Here is a 22,515-nt window from a genome sequence, read left to right on the forward strand (position 1 = left end):
TAAGATATTTTTAGGAAACAAAAATTTAATTTGTCCATTGACATTCAGTATCATCAGAAATTTTTCCATTTTTTTATATTGAAATTATTTTGTTCCAATTTTGAAGCATTATTTTTTCAATATTCAGTTTTTTCGAAATCCAAATCTAGTAATTAGGGCCATAAAAATTACACTAAACAGTAAAGGTATTAAAAGATATATTATATACAGGGTGTCCCAGAACCAGAAATAAGTGCAAGTATTTTAACTGGTAGTATAGTTCAACCCCAGAAACACGCTTATGAGTTTTTTTTTCGCGAAAAAAAAAATTTGAAAATTGGGAATTTTTTGAAAATATTTTTGATTTTTTTTTGTTTTTATTTAAAAAACATAATTTCTTGATAATATGGCAACATAGGTAGTAGATTAAATTTATAGGAAAGAAAATCCAGAAAAGATCCAGTAGTTCTCAAAATTTTACCAAAAAATCATTCATTAATATAAAATCATAAAGGATATATTTTCAGACAATATACAGGGTGTCCCAGAAATAAGTGCAAATATTTTAACTGGTAGTATAGTTGAACCCCAGAAACACGCCTATGAGGTTATTTTCGCGAAAAAAAAATTTGAAAATTCGAAACTTTTTGAAAAAAATTTTGGATTTTTTTTTAGTTTTTAGTTAAAAAACATATTTTTTTGATAATATGGTAACGTAGGTAATAGATTAAATTTACAAGAAAGAAAATCCAGAAAAGATCCAGTGGTTCTCAAAATTTTAGGAAAAACACATTTTTTTTAAATTTCAAAGTATAATAACTTCGTTATTTTGAACTTATTTGAAAAACGATAAAGAGAAAATATGTTTCTTTTATCGAGATCTACCACCCCTTAAAATACTTGCACTTATTTCTGGGACACCCTGTATAAGTAGTTCATATCAAATAAACTTTTTAGTCACGTGATGCGACACAGCGTTGCCCACTTTTACATATTTCCTTTTAATCAAAATATTTTAGGAAACACAAATAAATTAATTATAAATATATAAACAGTTATTATTTACATCAACAAAAATCACCACCTTAACAGCCCCGCACCCAATATGTTCATGGTTAGCAACAATGAATTTAAAAATCGCGCCCTCAATTACGTAACTAAAAGTTTAATTGATATCAAATATATGTTTAGTTACCTGCAAATAAGAACCTGACTTCCATATGACTTATTCCTTCGACCTATTTGGTTATAGAATTGAATTTGTGGTTATGGTGTGACTCACCTAAAACAAAATATATAAATCAGAACTTAAACATAATTCAAAATAATAGGAAAATAAATAATTAAATATCGTTAAATGCTTAAAATTAATTTGAATGATGTATCCTCAATGCGATTTTTATAACTATTCTAGAAACTCACGGTCGAAAAATGTTTAGTACATTCAACGAGGCCCTTATTGTCACACTGAACCAAAAACATCGAAATGCCACTTCGAAATGTCACCACTCCTCCCTGGGAATTAATTGCCCCATCAATGAATAATACACTCATCAAACTAGACAAAAAAAACACCCCTCCATCTTTAATAAAAGCCGTCATTTCACGGTATTATTCAAGATCTATCTCCAGATAATATAATATACACGGACGGTTCCAAATTCTCCCAGGCAGCAGGATGCGCCGTATTACATAACAATATGTCTTATAAATATCGCTTACTTCCTATTACCAGCATCCTTTCTGCCGAACTTTTTGCTATTAAGGAATCACTAAGAATAATCTCCAACCTGCCTCCTTCCAAATGGGTGATATGTTCAGATTCACTAAATACATTACAATGCCTAAACGAATTATCACCAAAACATCCTCTAGCCGTTAAATCGCTTGACTTGCTTCACTCTTCAATATCTAACGGTTCAACTGTGGATCTAGTATGGATTCCTAGCCATGTGGGTATAAGAGGTAATGAAGATGCTGATAAAATTGCTAAGACCGCGGCAAATGATGGAGATTTTATACCACTTGCATTTTCTATCTCTGAACTTAAATTTCTACATATGTCCACAATAAAAAGTGGTATCCAAGCAGAGTGGGAAGTAACCGGAGATTCAAATAAGCTATATGAATGTAAACCTCAATTCTTTCAAGTTTCTGTAGCTCGGTCATTGTCCAGAAGTGAGGAAGTCATTTCGAATCGGCTCAGGTTGGGTCACTGATATTTCTCCCATTCTTTCCTTTTAAAAAGCGACCCCCCGCCTAATTGCTCTCATTGTGGCAACCAATTAACAGTGTACCACCTCCTAATAGAATGTCCCTCCTTCAATAACTTGAAATTTCGTCTGAATGGCGATCTGGCTTCCGTTCTAGATGCTAATAACGTACATTCTTTGTTCCAATTTATTAGGGCATCGGGTTTGGGTTCGTTAATATAGTTTAATTTAACTTTAATTTGATCAATGCCGCTAAATGCCCCAGCAGCTGATGCGGCTTATATAAAATCCTTCTTCTTTCTTCTTCATTCAAAAACATCGGCATGAATGGATAGTAAACGATTTTACTTAGATTACTTTTAAACTAAAATTATTCACAATATTAATCGATACCATCAAATACCAATAAATGTTATATAATGCCTTTGTCAGATCAAATAAATAAGGAAAAGCTTTAGCATTGAATATCACAACAAGAAAATAAAATATGTATATGCTTTAGTTAACATTAGTTAAATAATGAGAAAAATTTACCTTTAATAACATTCTTTGCACAATAACCAAAATTTACAAACCAAAACAACATCAATGCGTCTCGAACAGTAGTCTCAAAGATTACCTAACACCTATTATCTCTATTCGTTGTCGGATTTCTCCCGCCCTAGGTTGAGAATAATATTTTAAAAATCGAAAATTATTTATATATACAGAGTGTCTTAAAACTGATTTTTTTGAATTGAAAGAAATATGTCTATTTTTAAATATTTTTATCTCAATAAACGTACTTTATATGTTTGAAATTTAAAGAAAAATATATATAATCTCCAGTAAATGATAACAATCTATACAAGAATTAAGTTCTCGATTAAAGTTGGGAATCTCCATAAATATTATTTACAAATAAAAATAAGCATTAATATGTGTGTAATCAACACCACATTTAATAGCATTGCAGCACACAGGCATGTTGAACCTAATCTCAGGCCAGTTTCATTGTTTATATTAATATAACGTGTGGTAATATTAATTAGCTTGTGCATAACGTGCATAACCCTCCCAGTTAACTTTACGAGCAACATAATCAGCGTAACATGATACTTTACAAGAGGGCAAAGTGGATTAATTTATATTTATGTTGTTTTGGTGGGTCTATTTTTGGACCGGGACTTCAAAAAGGTCTTTATAGTAGGCCTGTCTGATATATTATTTAACTGTAAAATATTATCACTTTAACAGAACCGCAGGTTCATCCCAAAAAATGTATCAGTAAATAAAAATAACATTTTCTCTCTTTTAAGCGTAGCAAATGAATAATTTGCAGTCAATTGCCATTTTTTGAAGATCTATGAAAGAGCAGATATTTGTCGAGCAGCCAAACGGACATGCAAATAATATATACCTTATTATTGGCATTCCATTATTTACTGCATTTTAATAGCAATCCCTTCATTCAAGCAAACCAAACCAAGGACAACATTAATTGCGTCAACCTATTAATATAATCTTAATAACATAGTCTACTAGAACAACAGGTATTATGCCAGGTTTTATATTTTACTCGTTACTATTTGTTCATAGTAAAATACGTGCATTTTGTAGTCATGTACTGTATCTCGTGTTTATATTCGAATAAGTCAAATATTCTTTTCGTGCTACGGACAGAAAATTGATGTAAACATATGTTTTACATGCTATTTGAACAGGAATCGTGATTTTTCTTTCGTGTCGAATGTAAGATTTGTACCTGCATTTTCGTAACAACGTACGTATATAATTTACAAATCTGTTTCCATGCATTTTCATATGTAGAATTATATATTATTGGGGGTATGCTTATTGACATAATTTATTTTATTTTGAATATGTATGACATATATAATAGATGACAGGGATGGTTATTTTATAACAAAGTTGTGTATTAATGAGCTTAATAGTACAACTATACCGGGTGCGTCTGAAAAGTCACAAAGCTCACCCCGATAAATTTTTTATTTTTTTAGGTAAAAAACGAGATTTGGCATGTTAGTATATGACATAAATTAAGACTGATTGAGGTATTCAATTGTTTCTCCAAAAAAATCCTATATGGGTTTTTCGCCATTGCAAGAAAATCTACAAAATATAATAATTATAAAAAAAATAAAACAATATAACATACGAACATCTTTCAAAACACAAAATACACTTATTATAGATCCATTTTATCACATACTAAACCAATGAATACAGAACAATAAACAAAAATGTAATATACCAAATACCATGTGAATGCGATAAAATTTACATTGGTGAAACATCTAGACCCTTTAAATGACCGAATTAAAGAACATAAAGATTATTTAAGAAGGGGAGATTTTCACAAATCTAAGATTTGTCAGCATTCATGGGACACAGGGCACAGAATAAATTTTAATAACGCCAAAATTATAATGAAAGAACCGATAGCCTCTAAAAGAAAAATAAAAGAGGCCTTTTTAATACAATCTAATAAAAATAAATGTATTGCTCATGCATCTGTAGATGTTAGTAATGTATGGCAATCGCTTTTTTGATTTTAAAGAACATAACATAAATAAACATAACATACGTAGAAATTAAAAATAATCATACAGAAAGTTTGGGCTTTTTGGTTTTACCTTATTAAGTAATTGTTATCAGGTAGTAATTGTTAATTTTGAAGTTTAATTTGATATAATGTCATTTTAACAGAACGTCAACGGTTTTTGTAGACGTATCTGTTTTAAAAAAACTAAAGTGTTCTCGAATAGTTGAATTTAAATATTTTAAATAGTTTGTTTTTCTTTATTCTTTGTTTTTTTTTTGCTCCCGACAACGGAAAGAGATAAACTTTCCGAAACGTTAAGCATTTTTGTGTTCGTTAGGCAAATTTGTATATCTTTAAACCTAACTTCTGACAAGTACTTTACGTTTGGGATTAACGCAGAAGTGTTTACATAAAATAACTATTTTATTTTGTAGGATTTTTTTGGAGAGATGAATCCGCCACATAGGTATAGACAGTTTTTATTTAATTGTTGTCACTTCCCGTTTCACTTCCCTTTTACTTTATTCGATCGGAAATGACACCCCCTAAAATCTCAATTTTGGTTGAATATTAGGCTTTTGGGTTAAAAATGTCGCCCTAAAAGCATATTCTACATTAATTTTTATTTGGGCCCCCCCCCTAAAATACATTTCTGTATCCACCTCTGATGCAGTCAGCCCCTTCAAAAATACAATTTCAGTACTAACAAGCGAGTAGAATAACTGCTTTCAGAATTGGTTCCAAAGGATGCAAATGCATTTCACTTAGTGGAGTTAGTTATCTGCTGTTTCTTTTTCTACCTCTATATGCAAAATATAAAAGACAACCCTCGTACAAGGTGTCTATTCTATTCTAAAGATAATTCTTCTTTCACTAAATTGACGAATTTTGTCACTCTTTAAGCTACAACTCGTCTATATATTGTGTAGTTTAGAACATTTACATTTCAGTATCTTCGTGATAATGAAGAGTAATACACCCAAACTTAGTCGTTAATAAATAAAGGCAATGGCTAAAGACTATATTCCCAAGTGGCACAAATGTGCTTAAAATGGTTATATACAGTGTTATATAACAATTCATGATAAATATGTACTATTTTTTAAGTGCTTTATAAACCCTAATACGATAGTCATTAAACACGAAAAAGGCGCAGGTTTATAAAACAATATACTAATTTAGAAGTACGTCAAAAACCCTCCGCTAACGCTTACAAAATAATATTGAGTACATTACAAAATATTTATAAAACTGTTTTATAAAAGATTTATAAATATTTTAAAAATAACATATTTGTCTCAGTTAAAATATTTTTGTAGCATGCATCTGCATTTTTGTTTTTTAGTTATCAAGAATAAAATTATAATTTCGTGTATTTATAGTGACCAAGATAAAACTGATTTTAAATGGCAAAGTACACATATACTCTATTTAAATGACAGATATGGCTAATTTAAAGAAAGATGTAAATTGTATAAAAAGTATATAGCCTAAAACGCTCCAGGAGTCAAATTTTCCTGCGGAGCAAATTTTACTGATATTATATACCCATATTTGTGGAAATATTTTAAGGCGCTTTCATTTTAATAAATTTTGCAGTTATAATAAATATTTAATGTTTAGGAAATTACTGCAAAATTACCTGTAAACTGGAAAATCGACATTGTCCAATAACCGATATTATTAGAAACTAATTCGTTTCTTATAAATACGTTTATTTTGAATTAAATTTCGATTATTTTATTTTGCAAATCCCGACTCGATAAAATGGCCGACATACAGTCGTCCAAATTCAACATAAAATCATGGTGTCGACCAACAAAACATTTTTGTTGCTCAGGGAGCAGCTATACAATTAACTTGTTTTACAATGATGCTATACGGAACATATTTGTTTTATTACTTAAAATAATGACGGCAAAATACAATTAAATTTATCTATATATTCCGGTGCTGTCACATTTACAACAATAAAATTATAGACGTGTGTTTTTAAATTCGCTAGTAGGTTCATCAATACTTAAAACATAGGAAGACAATTTAAAAAATTAAAATTTTCATCGATTTTTCTACGGCAAATAATTAGAAAAAAATACATAATTAAACACAAATTTGACGTTTAATTATACTTACAGACTTTATTTTTATTCTGGCAACATTGGATGACTTTCTTTTCTTCACCTTTTAGCCACAATTTTACACATTTTTATAAGGTTTCCTAAATAACATTTTTGTATTTGGGGAAACACTTTTGTTTTTTAATCGTTTTATAAAAATTTTAATTCGTTTCTTTAACAGCAATTATAAAATTGTTTTCTTAGAGTAGCGGTCGCGACTAAATTATTGCGAAGACCAAATTGTTTTATAAATCAGTCGTAAAAACAGCTATAAAACATGTCGATAATGTTTTAATCAACTAATTATATTATAAATCAATTATAAAATATATCTAGCTCAAACATAAATAGTTGTATAAAATTTGTTATAGAAACGTTCCTGAGCATATTAACGAATATATTTATAAAAATGTTTTATAAATTAGTCGCCAAAACATCTATATAACAAAATAATAAAAGACATTTGTCTCTATGATAAATTTGTGTTCTTTGCGTTTATTATATAACAATTCAGTTTATGAGATCGCTTTAATAAATCGTATATAAAATACTTCACTCTCATAATAATTTATTGTGCCACTTGGGTTATAACTAATGTTAATTGTTGAACGAAACAGTACATTTTAAAGAAGACAAAATTTAACAATTTTAACTAGGAAACAGTTCTAAATAGCAACACGCCAAATAAAACCAGGAAAGTATAATTAGTATCCTGTTATTCAAGTTGTACAGGAAGAAGAGCCCTATAACTCTCGCAAGCGCACGCAAACCGCTTTGACCTTTACAAATTAATTACTGCAAGCTTCGAAAAATCCGATATAGACCATTGCCAATTAGATGCAATAAATTTATTCTTAATACCCCTGTTTTTAACAGTGAACAACTAACTTATCAGTTAAATTTAAAATTTATTATTTAACATCAATTTTAAATTAGATTTGTGATAGAAAAAAAATTGTATGTGCACTATGTGCGCATATATGAAGTGAAACTCCTTACTAACAGCTTTTTTGAAAGATTTAAAAAAGTGTAGTTTGAAAGGTTGAAAAAGTAATAAATTAAAAATTAATGAATATGTAATTTCGTTCACTTTCACAAAATTTGTATTAAAATGACCGTCCGTCCGTCTGAGGACTCTCTTCGGGTACCTCTGCCCACGTGCCGAGTTAGGTTCCAATCGACCAACAATTAAGAAAAATCCTGATGATTTTGTTCATTTAGAGGGATCGTGCATATGTAGATTATAGAGGATGACGGGACAAAAATCATAGCACTATTACTCTGCATCCGATTTTGTTGAAATTTAGTACCCAAAGTTTTTTGAGATTGTAGATCAAGAATTTGAAGTCAAAAGTAAGGTCAGAAAATGCTGGATATTTTTTATTTCCATAATTTTGAAAATAAATAAAATAAAATGTAATATCTAATATAAAATCATAAAGGATATATTTTCAGACAATATACAGGGTGTCCCAGAAATAAGTGCAAATATTTTAACTGGTAGTATAGTTCAACCCCAGAAACACGCCTATGAGGTATTTTTCGCAAAAAAAAATTTGAAATTCGAATTTTTGCAATATTTTTTGGACATTTTTTTAGTTTTTAGTTAAAAAACATAATTTCTTGATAATATGGCAACATAGGTATTAGATTAAATTTACAAGAAAGAAAATCCAGAAAAGATCCAGTGGTTCTCAAAATTTTAGCAAAAAATCATTTTTTTTTTGGAAATTTTCAAAGTAAAATAACTCCGCTATTTTGGACTTATTTGAAAAACGATAAAGAGAAAATATGTTTCTTTTATCGAGATCTATCACCTCTTAAAATATTTGCACTTATTTCTGGGACACCCTGTATTAGTACTAGTAGTAGTTTAAGCTAACTCAAAACGCCCTATTGGTAAGTTTTTAAACTAGTAATTTAGGAAAATCTGGTGATCATTTTTGAAAAAATTAATTTAAAGATTATTTTATTTTTAAAGTTATAAAACAAGACTCTTTCCTAAGAAAAAAATAAAGACAAAAAATCCACGTACAGATTCATCCACGTTCACCATAATTGAACCCCCTTTAACTCGTTTATTTCGCCTCGCACTAAAAAATGAGTTTCCGATTTTTCTAATTTTACACTCAGAAGACAGTCGCTGACAAACCCTGAAAAAATCAACTTGTCCGGATTTTTTTATGTTCATGCTCTATACGGCCATATAATTTTCCTGGATAATGGGGTTTGAAAATAATATGTAGTACGCCATTTTGTGGTGGTGGCCATTTTGAAGATACTGAATACATATAGGTACCTAACTAATTGAATTGTCATCAAAACTAAAGGTGTGTACCAAATTTTGTATCAGTCGGTCGACAACAAGTTGGTGAAAATTGAATTACTAGATTTAAAAAAAAATAGATAAAACCGTTTATAAAAAAGTAAAAATTAAGTAGGAGCAGACAAACTCTATATGATATGAATTCTAAGTAATTAGACGACAAGAAAACGCTTAAACTACAAAATGATATTTCATGATTTTTTTTAAATCCAATTTGAAAATAGATAACCAAAAAATTTGTATTGATTTAGGATGGCATTGTGGTAGTGATGGGTTGTTATTTAACTATCTGTTATTTTATAACAATTATTTATAAATAACATAACGCAACCGTTACTACTTCTAAAAAATAACAGATATAAAATAACGACACGTAGAGATCGGCCGCTCGTGAAACGAAAAACGAAGTCGGCGCTCTACATCACCACGAAATTCTATGCTGCTCGAAGCAATTCCAAAGAACAACTAGTATGGATGGAAAACATGTTATTTCGTCAACCATCGATACAGGCGGCGAGACAACGGACAACGGAGTGGGGAAAGCGCTGCGGCGAACGTAGCTGCTTCGGTCGATACCGTCGATGGTCGTATTTACAACAGCTTAAAAATAATAGGATATAAAAGAAGCAGTTTTTTTGAAACAGTTGCGGGCATAACGCCTGGCGGTGGAGATAACAGGAGTGGGAAAGGAGCGCTGCTGCATCGGTCGATTGTCGATGGAGGCTCGCAACGGGTTGGAGAAGCAGTCATTTTAGATATGTTGTTTTTCAACCTGTTACGAGCATAACAGGGCGGCGATCGAGATAATCGGTGTGGGAAAGGAACGCTGCTGCATCGGTCGATTGTCGATGGAGGTTCGAAACAGGTTGGGGAATAACGCATCAGTTGTTTTAGATACATTCTGTTTCAACCTTTTACGAGCGTAACGGACGGAGGTCGAGATATTATGGCGCTGTATGGTTCAGTACTTACTTATTAAGTTTCAATATTTAGGTATTTATTTATTCTGAAAAATTTTCAGAATAATATTTTAAGATTTTTTAAAAATGTATACAGGGTGTTTTTAAAAATCTGGTCATTGATTAATCACGATCCTGCTTAAAGCCCTTGACGTAAAAAGCTGATTTTTGGAAAACGGATTGACTTTAGTGTGTAGAGGTTCGATAAGAAGGGATTTTTCGAAACTCGAATTCTAAGGGGGTGAAACTACTCTGAAATATTAGAATATTTTTTATTTAAAAACCGGTGAGTTTTTCGGAAAAACTCTTAAAACACGTATATTTTATTATGTTGTTTTACATATTTTAAGATTTTTTAAAAATATATACAGGGTGTTTCATAAAATATGACCATTGAGTAATCACTATTCTGCTTAAACTGCTGGACGTTTAAAGCTGATTTTTTGCAAACGGACTGACTGTGAGGTTGAGGTTCGATAAGGAGGGGTTTCTCGAATCTCAAATTCCAACAGGGTGAAAACGCCCCTCAAATATTACAATATTTGTTATTGAAAAAACGGTTAGTCTTTTGGGAAAACGCCTGGACACGCATAATTTATTTTGTTTTTTTTACATATTTTGAAATTTTTTAAAAAATCATACAGGGTGTTCCAAAAAGTTGAGTAATTGATTAACCACGATTCTGCTTAAACTGCTCGACGTTAGAAAGCTTATTTTTGGCAAATGTGAGAAAATTTTATCCAGTTTGTACGTCAATGGAAATTCTCGTTTTGCTTTATCATCACCATTAGAAATTATTAATTTTGACGCGAACGAAGTCGCGGGTACACCCTAGTTTAAGTGTAAAATTAATTCGAACTCTAGTGTGTAGTTGGTTTACTTATGAAGAATATACTACACATTTTCTTATATTGCTATTTTTTGACCGCAAATGGTAAAATCATAACTAAGAGCTTCTCGCCCGTCGAGTGAGATGCACCCTGTACACTGCTACGCAATTCAGGATCTATGCGGATCGAGGGGCAGGGCGTAGGTAGATCGCAATGTGTAGGTATAGACGAGTGGCGGAATTTTGGCTTTTTTATATCGCAATTTGTAAACAGCGCTTATTTGTAAATAACCACCGTTTTTAGAGAGGTATTTTAGATAACAATCGATATTTAGAAATGTTTTGACACCCTGGAAATACTACCACCGAGCCCGTCATTGTTGCAACTTGCAACTGCGTTAATACGCCTGGCGGTGAGCGTCTCATACTCTTTCAGATATTTAGCAGTAAAATAAAGAAACATGTTATTTTTAAGCTGTTATTTTAAGCTGTTTTTTATAAATAACTATAACAGTTTCAACTGTTATCTAAAAATAACAGTTTTGCCCATCACTACATTGTGGTAAGCGTATATAGGAAAAAAATACAAGTAAGCCAGCACCCAAAGCAAATAAATTGTTTTAAAGTACATATCTTGATCGATGTCCTCCATAATTTCCAGGGGGTTAATAATTGCAAACCTTTCCACTTTTTAAGAGCACTATCACGCACAAAGATAAAATTATTAATACGCTTGATAAGAGACACGGATTTAAAACAATAGTTTCGCGGGTGATAACAAATGAGCCGCAACAAAAACCGGTTTTTTATGTTTTTATCATTTCAGTTGTATTATAAATCATCGATTGCGCACTTCTTTTTTGATGAAATTGAAACTTGCTTTCTTTATTTTTGGGCACTGTTCGATGCACTGTGGATCGGTTCGAAACGTCGAGGACGTCGGACCTGTAGCCCGTCCGCAATTACGCCGAAATCGACCCACATTTTTCTTCAGTATCAAATACTTAGTCCCACCCTGATATAAATGTAAACAAAAGGTCGTATCCAACTTTGCGGGATGGAACCGTGGGCACTGTCGTTCACATAGCCTACCTACCAAATTTAGTCGCGATCGGACATCAACTTTTGACGTTTCTTACATCAAAACTAACTGTCACAGTAACACGCATTGTACGGTCAAGTTGGTCCAAGGAAAAGAATATTTGACTTATTCTATCTACATACCAAATTTCATTTAAATCGGACGATTTTTTCGTCATTGATGATAGGGTTTCATAGTACACGAAACGTCATCAAAATATCATGAAAAGAGTGGGCTCTTCGAGCCCCATCTACAGTCCGGGTTTCAGCCCATTTTGAACACTAATAGCAAGTGCCATAAACAAACTGTAAGCTTTCGAAATGTGGATATACCGCAGAATCCTCAAGATACCTTTAGACTACCAAGATAAGAAACGGGGATGTGCTCAGACGTATTAATAGAGAACGTGAACTCTTCAACACTATAAAAAAAAGAAAGACTGCATCCCTGGGTCACGAGGGCAAGATCGAGAGCAGAAGAGGTTTGGGACGGAAAAAAAATGTCGTGGCTGCGGATCATAAGAGAGTGGACAGGCATGCATGATATACAGACATTGATCCGCACACGCAGAGATAGGGAAGCCATGGAAACGCCATGGTCGCAAACATCCGTTAATGCATAAGCAGAGAAAGAAGAGAAGCTCACATAGGACCCGAATTACAACGCATCTAAAACCCATCTCAACTTCCTTATTGGCTTATCAGTTTTTCAATCCTTACTACTTTTTGTCTCGCGTATCGTCATCTCACTAACTCGTGTGTCACGGCCTTGAATTTTTACCGCCAGCGCGCGTAAAGAAGTTTCACTTCAAAATTCAAAATATATTCTGAATAGAGAGTTTGTTTCTGACACGAACATGAATTCCATCACAGATAAAAAATTAGTAGAATTCTCTTTGATGTGCATATACGACTAAACTACTGAACAAAAATCCACTTCAAAAATACAAATTCAATACTATTCCGGAACAACGTAATAATCCGAAACGACAAAAAGTCAAAAAGGAGAAAACGCGTGCAATCGTTACTATCGTTACCTCTGCGATTTAAATTTGAACGGAAGAAGGGATAGAGAAGCGGTAACTTTCGCGAGTATCAAAGACATTATAAAGATAGACCGAACATCTCATTCATAAATACTCGTTGGTAGTGTATCAAACATTCCAATGTGTCAAACAAGGACAGAAGAGACAGAGAAGTCTAAAATTTCCGACCCCGGCAACTAGGCGCATTTGGATTGTTCTAATAGCCAGTGGCGTATCGTTTTTTGGAACGAATTTAATTAGTAAAGTAAAAGTAAAGTAATTAGTAAAATTTTTACTCCATATTAATATACTACATTAACACTTTTTCGTTAGATGAGTTTTGTTATAAGGTCTAATATAATAATTTAATTAATATCCCACATATATTTATGTTGAAACGTTAGTAGGTAGTTTTCGAAAATCGCTCCAACGTCGATATTCAATTTAAACTTTCAGTTACTTCTATATAAACACTCAGTTACTTTTGAGTACTTACAGGGTGACTCAGGCTTCCGAAACAGTTCTATATTAGATTTGTGGTTAGTGACTTTTCTTTCAATTTTTTTTTAGAATATGGAGGCAATGGTAAAGCACGTTTTAGACATTTTTGTAATCATAGGTGGCCGGAACACATTTTCAAACTAAACTTGTAGATTTGCCATTAAATTTCCATTCCAGAAATACCTAGGGTTGCCACCTGTCCTTTTTTGGAAAGGACAGTCCTTTTTTGGAATAACTTGTCCTTTTGACTTAAATAGTCATTTTTATTTACGTATTTTCCCTGAGAGAAGAAGAGAACTTAGAACTTCCCGTTTAATCTCTGAGAAAATTACCTACAGCAAACAGAAATATTCTTTTCGTCATGTTATAAAACTTATAAATAAATTTTTCTTGTTTAGAATAGGCAACATTATTTAGAATTTCCCGTTTAATCTCAAATGATAGTTTAGGTTTTAGTTTTACCTTTTTTGATCTTAAAAAAAACTTTTCAAAATTAGTAATTAGTAACGATTTAGTTAGTTCGCAATCGATAGCTTCCTGTGAAGTACTGTGTAATAGTTGTTTAATCTTGTATTATTAATAACTTCCTATAATTAAAATCAATATTTATTTTAATCCTTTTAGTCTCTCAATAAAGGGCATTTATCATTAAAAATATCAAATCTGTATGCTACAGTATGGGATTTATGTCGCATAATAATGAATATTACGTTTATTTACAAATCCATTACTTAGGTAGCTTAATCAGACAATCAAATTTTAGTTAAACGTCCCAATCTTCATGAACTGTATTAAGCATATGTATTGCGGTTTGAATCACCCTGTATGTTGACAAAAATATTTTGAAAATGTGCGTTACAATGGCCCCGATCTTATGTAAAGATTGAAATAAAAATCACAAACCAAAAACGTAATAGGTAAAAAGCTTTTTTGGAGGCCTGGGTCACTCTGTATATAGGTATGTATAAAACTAGTAGCCTAAGAATTATTTATTGTTCGTCCCATTCTAAAAAAGGTAAACACTGTACAAATAACTCTAGGAAGAGGTATTTGTATTGTACGGTGGTAAAAACTTGTCTAAACAAGACCGAAAGGGCAGATATAAGATACAATTAAGCAATAAAATGTAAAAAAGGTCGGGTAAAAACCTTTGTTTATTAGTTGAGCAAAATTCCTTTAGAATATCGTATATAATGACCAAAATATGACGCAATTTAAAAAAAATGTCACTTTCTGGCATATAATAAAGTTTCAAATGCAACGTTTATATTCAAATTTGTTATGATCTACAACAGTTAGGTAGTAATTGAGACGAATTATAATTCAATTACCGGCTACTACGTTCTTGTTTTAATAGATCAAAATTCAACAAATATAATTAGAAATTATTTTAATTTTAAGAGGCTCCCTTGTGGACGCCTATGTACGATTACGGCGGAAACAATACCTACCTGTGAAAAGACAAATTCGGGTAATTTGAGCACACATTTGACACTGTCCTACCATATTCAAAATTCGCAGATTCAAAGGTACGTTAAACAAAAACAAAAACTACTGAAAACCACTGAAAAGTTCATTTCGGCCTTGATTCCGACTTCAAACACACCGTAAGCTAAACGTAGTACGCTATAACAGACCATTGGCCGTCGCGAGGGGTGGTGGGACGGACGGCTCATTTCATTCTGGAAGACTAGCAGCGACGTTGCCAATAGTTCTAGACGTTTCGGCACATTAAACAGTAAACATGTCCTTTAATAGTAACGCATATATCCTCTGGTTAATAACCATATTATTACGCATGCTTCTTTAAAAATAAACTATTAATTTAATTAAGAAATTGAGATTTATTGATATCCGGTGAAGGTTTTAAAGTCACCTTTTCTGCAAATCAAACTAAGTAGATAGGCGCAAATTTGAGATGTGGCAATGTCGCCTTCTCTATCTCAGTTGGTTTTTACAGTACGTAGTCAACCTCCGATTGTTTGATCGGGTTAAAATGCACAATGTGATATCTGTTCTTACTAAATCTATGGCGAGTATGCATGCAAGCTATTTCGGCCTTTGCGGGTCAAATACACGTTAATTATGCGATGTCGTTGCGCCGCCATTCTACGTGCCATTTAAAGATAGTTAATAGTAGCCCTAGGCGACCGCTTTGCGTTGTTGCCCGCTCTGGACTCCGTGACAATGGAGAGGCCGGTCGTTTGGGCGCCTTCTATGCGTGCATTTAAATTTGAATTCCCATTTGAAACATAGCGGCCTCTACATCGTTATTTGCCAAAAAAGTTGCCTTTATTTCGGAAGGAACACATCATAAAAACTACTGTATTTGCGAGCGCAGACGTAAATTTATAGCGAATGAGAATAACCTTTACAAACATCGCGCAAAAAAGAAAATTAAATTTTTGCTTGAAAGTGATGGGTTATGATGAATTATAAAATAAAAGGTTTGTTCCAACCCGCCGCAGAACCGTCACCGAACGATCACGCTCGTGTGCAGTAATTCAAATATGTTCCAACCGAGATTTGACGGTTATCGGACGATCATATTTGCGTACCAAAGTACCAACCTACCTTGGGATCGTTTAGTTACGATTTCAGAACGGTAATTTCGGTACATGGTCCAAAGTCAGAACTGTTTGGGTTGACTTGCGCATTAAAATATATTGACAGGGATTATCGATTTTTAACAGCTGATTCTGGTGCGGCGTCCGGCTGATGCTTCTGTCTTGGTTATTTTTTACGAATTCGAATACGTGTGCGTTATAAGTTAGCTTGTGAGTTTGTGTGGAGTAAATCGTTCGAAAATTTTAATTAATTTTTTATTTATAAAATAATGTTGAAATATTCTACCACTGCAATGAAATAACAGGAAACTACGCATAACAGGATCATAAAAGAGAGGATAGGCAAGTTAGTTAGTGAGTATACAGTTACAAACAACACTTACCAATTACTGGATTCTGATTCTCCATTTCAAGAATAATAATTATTATTATTGCAAATTGCAAACAAAAATAATATAGGGTTATGTTATGAAATTCTAACCAAAGCACGCTTCACACTTTTGACATCCACAAAGCGTTCCAACGTTGATACTTTTTGCACCGTCACGTAACTATTCGAAGTCCGCGCATGCTAACAAAGTGCAAGAAAACCGATTCGAGTACGATTTCGAAACGATCCCCAAATGCTGGTTGGAACAAACCTAAAATATCTCCTTAGACTGACATTGTTTTGAATTCGGAATGCTTATCAATTTATTTATGTACCACTTATCAATATTTTTTACGAACAACTGCCTTGCCTTCAATATCATACAATTTGCAACTATCAGTGTGATTTTTAGGTCTTTTCCAATATTTTCTTTCTGAATCTACAATAAAACATCATTTTTTTTTCAAAAGTGATTCCAAACTGATAATAATTTGTAGATACCATTGATGGATTGTAAGTTTAAAGCTATTTTTATTTAACCATCAAACTGAAGCTGAACCTAAGAAGCTGAACAAATTAGGTAAAGATAGTAAAGTGTTCCACTCTGGCTGCCAGCCTACCAAAAGATAGAGGCAATGAAAAAGCAAACAATCTAACTACAAAAATGGCGTTCTGCTTTCCAAGTAGAAACTAACTTAAAACGAAACTCAAGAACCAGGAAGTCTCCATCTGTAACTTGGAATGGGAATCCTCCAACGGTCTAACACACTTCAATAAATCTCTCAGAACTTACGACCAGAAAGAAATCAAATATTTTCCGTGATTTAAGTAATAATAATCTTCGGATTGTCACGGGGTTTCTGATAGAACACTCTGTTTCTTCAATGAACACCTCAGCAGATTGATGCTAAGAAATAACGGCGAATGCAGATTCTGTGGAGAAAATGGATGGAGAACTAACCTCTGTAAAACCGTCTCAGACACTGGCTTTTGTCAAAGCCTTGAGACTATATAATGATTTATATCTCAAGAAAAGGGAACACAATAGAGCTATAATGTCGCAGTGAGTAACCCTCCTCCAATACATTCTAGTCCAATCAGTAGGGGGCCATTATAGGCCTCTGCCATACAAAAGGTGGTGTAGTAGTAATTTTTTAATATGTTGTTAAGGTTTAGGTCTTGATGAAAAATCCAAGTTTTCGACCTTAGGGTGCGACCGCTCGAGCCGCCATCTTGAATTAAAGATACAAAAAATAGTATTTTTCAAAATATATCCGCAGCGGTTAATCTTACGATCAAAATGTTGGAATAAAAGTTAGATATCGATATTTTTTCGATATATCAAGTATAACGGGACATCGTAAAAAGGGCGGAACAATTTGGGTGGAGTAATAATTTGGGCGGAGGAAAAAAAATAAAAAAAAAGGTTTTTAAATTTTTGGATTTTTTTTAACGCGTTGAGCCCCGGCGTAACACTGAAAATAATGTTTTGTTGAGACCGGTTTTTTTACTGCTTCAAACCTTTATAATATTTGGTCTATACATGTGTAGGTAAGGTTTAATATACACCGAAAAAGGCATTTTCAAGTTTTTTTTGTTTATTTTTGAGTCATCGCGTTGATGCCACCCCGTCCTAATGATGAAATATTCTTATTTGGACCGTGAGTACCTTACTGAAAAAATCTATTCAGCTAATAGTTTAAAACATGAAAAAGTAGCTGAGAACATTCTGTTTCTCCATGCTTTTAGTGGCTGTGACACGACATCGTCAATCTTTAACCAAGGAAAAATGAAGTTTTGTTCGCTTCTCCAGAAAACAACAGGACTCAGTGACACCATTGGCATTTTTAAACATCAAGATGCAACACCAGAGGACATCGCAGATGCTGGAGCACGCTTTCTCGTTGCTCTGTATGGTGGCAACTTGGAAGAAGACACCTTAGAAGAAATCCGCTACCAACGTTTTGCTAGATCAACCACAAAAAGTAAATCCAATCTTGCTTCATTGCCACCAACGAAGGATGCTGCGCGGTATCATACTTTCAGGAGATATCATCAAGTCCAGAAATAGTATGGAATCGATAAAAAACCTGAAGACTGGGGCTGGAAACTGGGCAGGAATGGGCTTGTTCTATTCACCATGACAAGACAAGCAGCACCCGACAACTTATTGAAATTCATTTCATGCACTTGTAGAAAAGGATGCGGCGCAGCATGTGGTTGCAGGAAAGCTGGGTTGAAGTGTTCCGTTGTATGTGGCTTCTGCAGTGGTCCCGGAGATTCACATCGACATTGAGGACGAAGATGACCAAGACTTAACAATGGAAGAGCAATATATTCCCATAAGCACCGATTACGATGACATCCAAGACTATACTCAACTATACTTATTAAGAACTGACCATCAAGGAAAGAAAACGCTAATAAATCGCCATGACACTGCCTTATTTTTCAGTTTTTTATGTTGTGCGTTATATTTCAATGAGACATATGAAGGTTATAACATATTGTTACGGATTCCGTGGGTCCACTAATTTAAACTCACGATAAAATACTTAACGAATTTATTTTCTCACTTTATACACAATTACTAACTTATAACACACAACAAACTATTTATAAGATTCCTTCACCAAATTGTCCGATTTTCAATTTCCACGCGGTATATTCAAATTTCAAAAACTGTCTCAGTTGTCGATGGCTCCGGCTTATATACTCTATTGACTGCTTCTCGAATTTTCCCCAATTCTCGGAAAGCGTACTTCTTCATACCAGACAATTCCATTGTCTGATTCCCTTTACTTCTCGACTTGACTAAAAGATGGCGCCTGAAAAAAAGTCTTTTAATTTCTGGCGGATACGTTGCGGTTGTGCAGGCAACCAGTAATACATTTTAATTTCTGGCGGATACGCCATTTTTCTTGACATTGCCCCCTTTCTCAAATTTGATCGTCCCGATCAAGGTTTCCTGTCTGAATCTCTTCAATCGATCCAGATGAACTACTTTCATCTTACTTCTAGGGCTGCGTTGAATCCGGTACACAACATCATTTATCCTCTTGATGACTGTATAAGGACCTTCCCATGCTGGAGTTAACTTTGGGGACCTCCCTTTCTTGCGCTGTGGGTTATATAACCATACCATATCGTCCTGTTGAAATCCCGTAGAATTGGCTCTGAGGTCGTAACGAGCTTTCATCCGGTCACTGGCTAGCGTAATCTTACTTCTTACGGCCTTATGAATTTCCATTAACCTTTCCTTCAGTTCATCCGCGTAGTCCTCTACATTTGTGGTGCCGTCGTCTGGTGATCCGAACACCAAGTCACAAGGCAACCGTAATTCTCGACCAAATAAAATCTTCGATGGTGAAAGTCCGGTGGTGTTGTGAACTGCACTTCTATACGCCATTAGGAACAGCGGTATGTGTTGATCCCAATCTCTTTGATGTTCGGCCACCATTTTCGAGAGGTGTTCTTCAATGGTCTTATTGAATCTTTCGACCATCCCATCAGACTGCGGATGTAAAGCTGTTGTCCTAGTCTTGTGAATACCAAGCAGATCACACATCTTCTGGAACAGTCTTGACTCGAAGTTCCTTCCTTGGTCAGTGTGAAGCTCTAAGGGAATTCCAAATCTACTGAAGACATTATTGACCATACTTCAGCTACAGTCGATGCTTCTTGGTTTGGAATGGCAAAAACTTCTGGCCATTTACTGAAATAATCCATCGCCACTAAAACGTACTTGTTGCCCTTGTGCGTTTCAGGGAATGGGCCTGCAATGTCAACAGCGATTCTTTCGAATGGCAGTCCAACGTTATATTGTTTCATTTTTCCCCTAGATCGAGTGCTTGGTCCTTGGCTGGCTGCACAAATTTTACATTGTCGACACCATTTCTTGACATCTTCGCAATAATCCACCCAGTAAAAGCGATCTCTCAGCTTGCTCAAGGTCTTGTTTACCCCAAGATGGGCTCCAGTTTTACCACCGTGAATTTCTTCCAATACCTGGGTAACTTTCTTCCTTGGTACCAGTAACTGAGTTGTTACTGTGCTGCCATCCGCACTTTCCCATGTGCGCTTTAACAATCCATTCTCAATAACCAGTGAATTCCACTGAGCCCAGAGAGCTTTGAAAACGAGCCCTCTGTCCGCAATATCCTGCCACGGTGGTCTCTCGCCGTTACCTTCCTTGAGCCGTAGTATTGCTCCGATGTCTGGATCTTCCATTTGATCTTTCCTCAATTGTGTCGTCGTCCACTGTTCATCGGTTCCAAGTTTAAAACTCCTTATCATGACAGTGCCTTCACGTTGTTCCGTTTTACAGCAGTGCTTACAATCGGTTTGACAGGGTCTTCTGGATAAACCGTCTGCGTTACCATGCATTTTTCCAGCACGATGTTGGATGGTAAAGTGATACTGTTGGAGCTTCTCGAGCCATCGTGCTATTTGACCTTCAGGTTGTTTCATCTCCATAAGCCACTTGAGAGCCGCATGATCTGTCCTAATTAAAAATTCTTGGCCGTACAGATATTTATGAAAATGATCAACTGCCTTCACAATTGCTAGCAGCTCCTTCCGGGTAACGCAGTAATTCCTTTCTGGTTTGGATAGAACTCGACTGTAATATTCTATCACTCGTTCTTCGCCATCTTGCACTTGTGATAGCACTGCACCTATGCCGATATTGCTGGCGTCGGTATCCAGGATATACCTCCCTTGTTGTTGCGGGTAGGCTAAATAGGACTTGAACATAAAGCCGCCTTAAGTCTTCCAAAGGCTACATCACAATCGGTGTTCCATTCGTAGCCGACTTCATCACCTGTAAGTCTATGTAAGGGTGCAGCTATATTGGCAAATCCCTTGACAAATCTTCTGTAATAGGTGCATAAACCCAGAAAACTTCTAAGTTCATGTTTGTCGCGAGGTTTAGGCCAATCCTTGATCGCAGCGATTTTCTTCTGGTCGGTGTAAATTCCGTCTGCCGAGACTACATGACCCAAGAATTCCACTTGTCGCTGGAATAAGCTACACTTCTTCGGGTTCAAGTACAGGTGAGCATTCCGTATGCGGCCAAAGACTTCTTCTAAATTCGCAAATGCTCCTCAAAAGTTCTTCCCATAACCAATACATCGTCGAGGTAAACCAAGCACGTTTTCCAAGTTAATCCTCTTAACACCACCTCCATGAGACGTTCGAAAGTGGCTGGAGCATTGCATAATCCAAACGGCATGACCTTGAATTGGTATAGTCCGTTTCCTGTAGAAAAAGCCGTCTTTTCTTTGTCTTCCTCGTCCAGACCAACTTGCCAGTATCCACTCTTTAAGTCGAGAGTGGAGAACCAGCACGAACCTGCCAGTGTGGTTAACGTGTCGTCTATACGTGGCAGTGGGTAGCTGTCCTTCTTAGTGACGTCATTGAGCTTCCGATAGTCCACGCAGAATCGTGTACTACCATCTTTCTTCGTCACCAAAACAACAGGAGATGACCATGGACTCGATGATTCTTCGATAACTCCATCTTCTAGCATCTTATCTACCATTGTCTCCATTTCTTGTTGTTTGGAAAGGGGCACCCTTCTAGGACGTTGTCGAATCGGCTGAGCATGACCAGTATTAATCCGGTGCTTCACAAAATCCGTTCTTCCACTGTTGTTCTTCTCAAAAATACCGCCATGCTTTAGCAGGAACTGCTTGGCCTTCTGTTTCTCCTCAGGTGTTAGGTGATCCCATGGCTGTTCTAGATGTTTTAGTGTTTCTTGGGATGCCTTTTGTGTAACAGCTGACGACACTTCATCACATCGGGTGACACTTCTTACAGGTTCGCAGATGGCTATCTTGTCACCTTTTTGAATCTTGACACAATTCGGGAAAACATTCGCAATTCTGATCGGTATATTCTTGTCAGTGTTCACCAACGACTTTCCTACTAAGTACCTATCTTGTTTGTTGTCGCTACTTTGTACCAGTCCAACACAGCACCCAGCGATTTTCTCCACTTTACC

Source organism: Sitophilus oryzae, unplaced genomic scaffold (assembly GCF_002938485.1).
Source record: "Sitophilus oryzae breed Bouriz unplaced genomic scaffold, Soryzae_2.0 scaffold_1396_pilon_pilon, whole genome shotgun sequence".
Lineage (NCBI taxonomy): Eukaryota > Metazoa > Arthropoda > Insecta > Coleoptera > Curculionidae > Sitophilus > Sitophilus oryzae.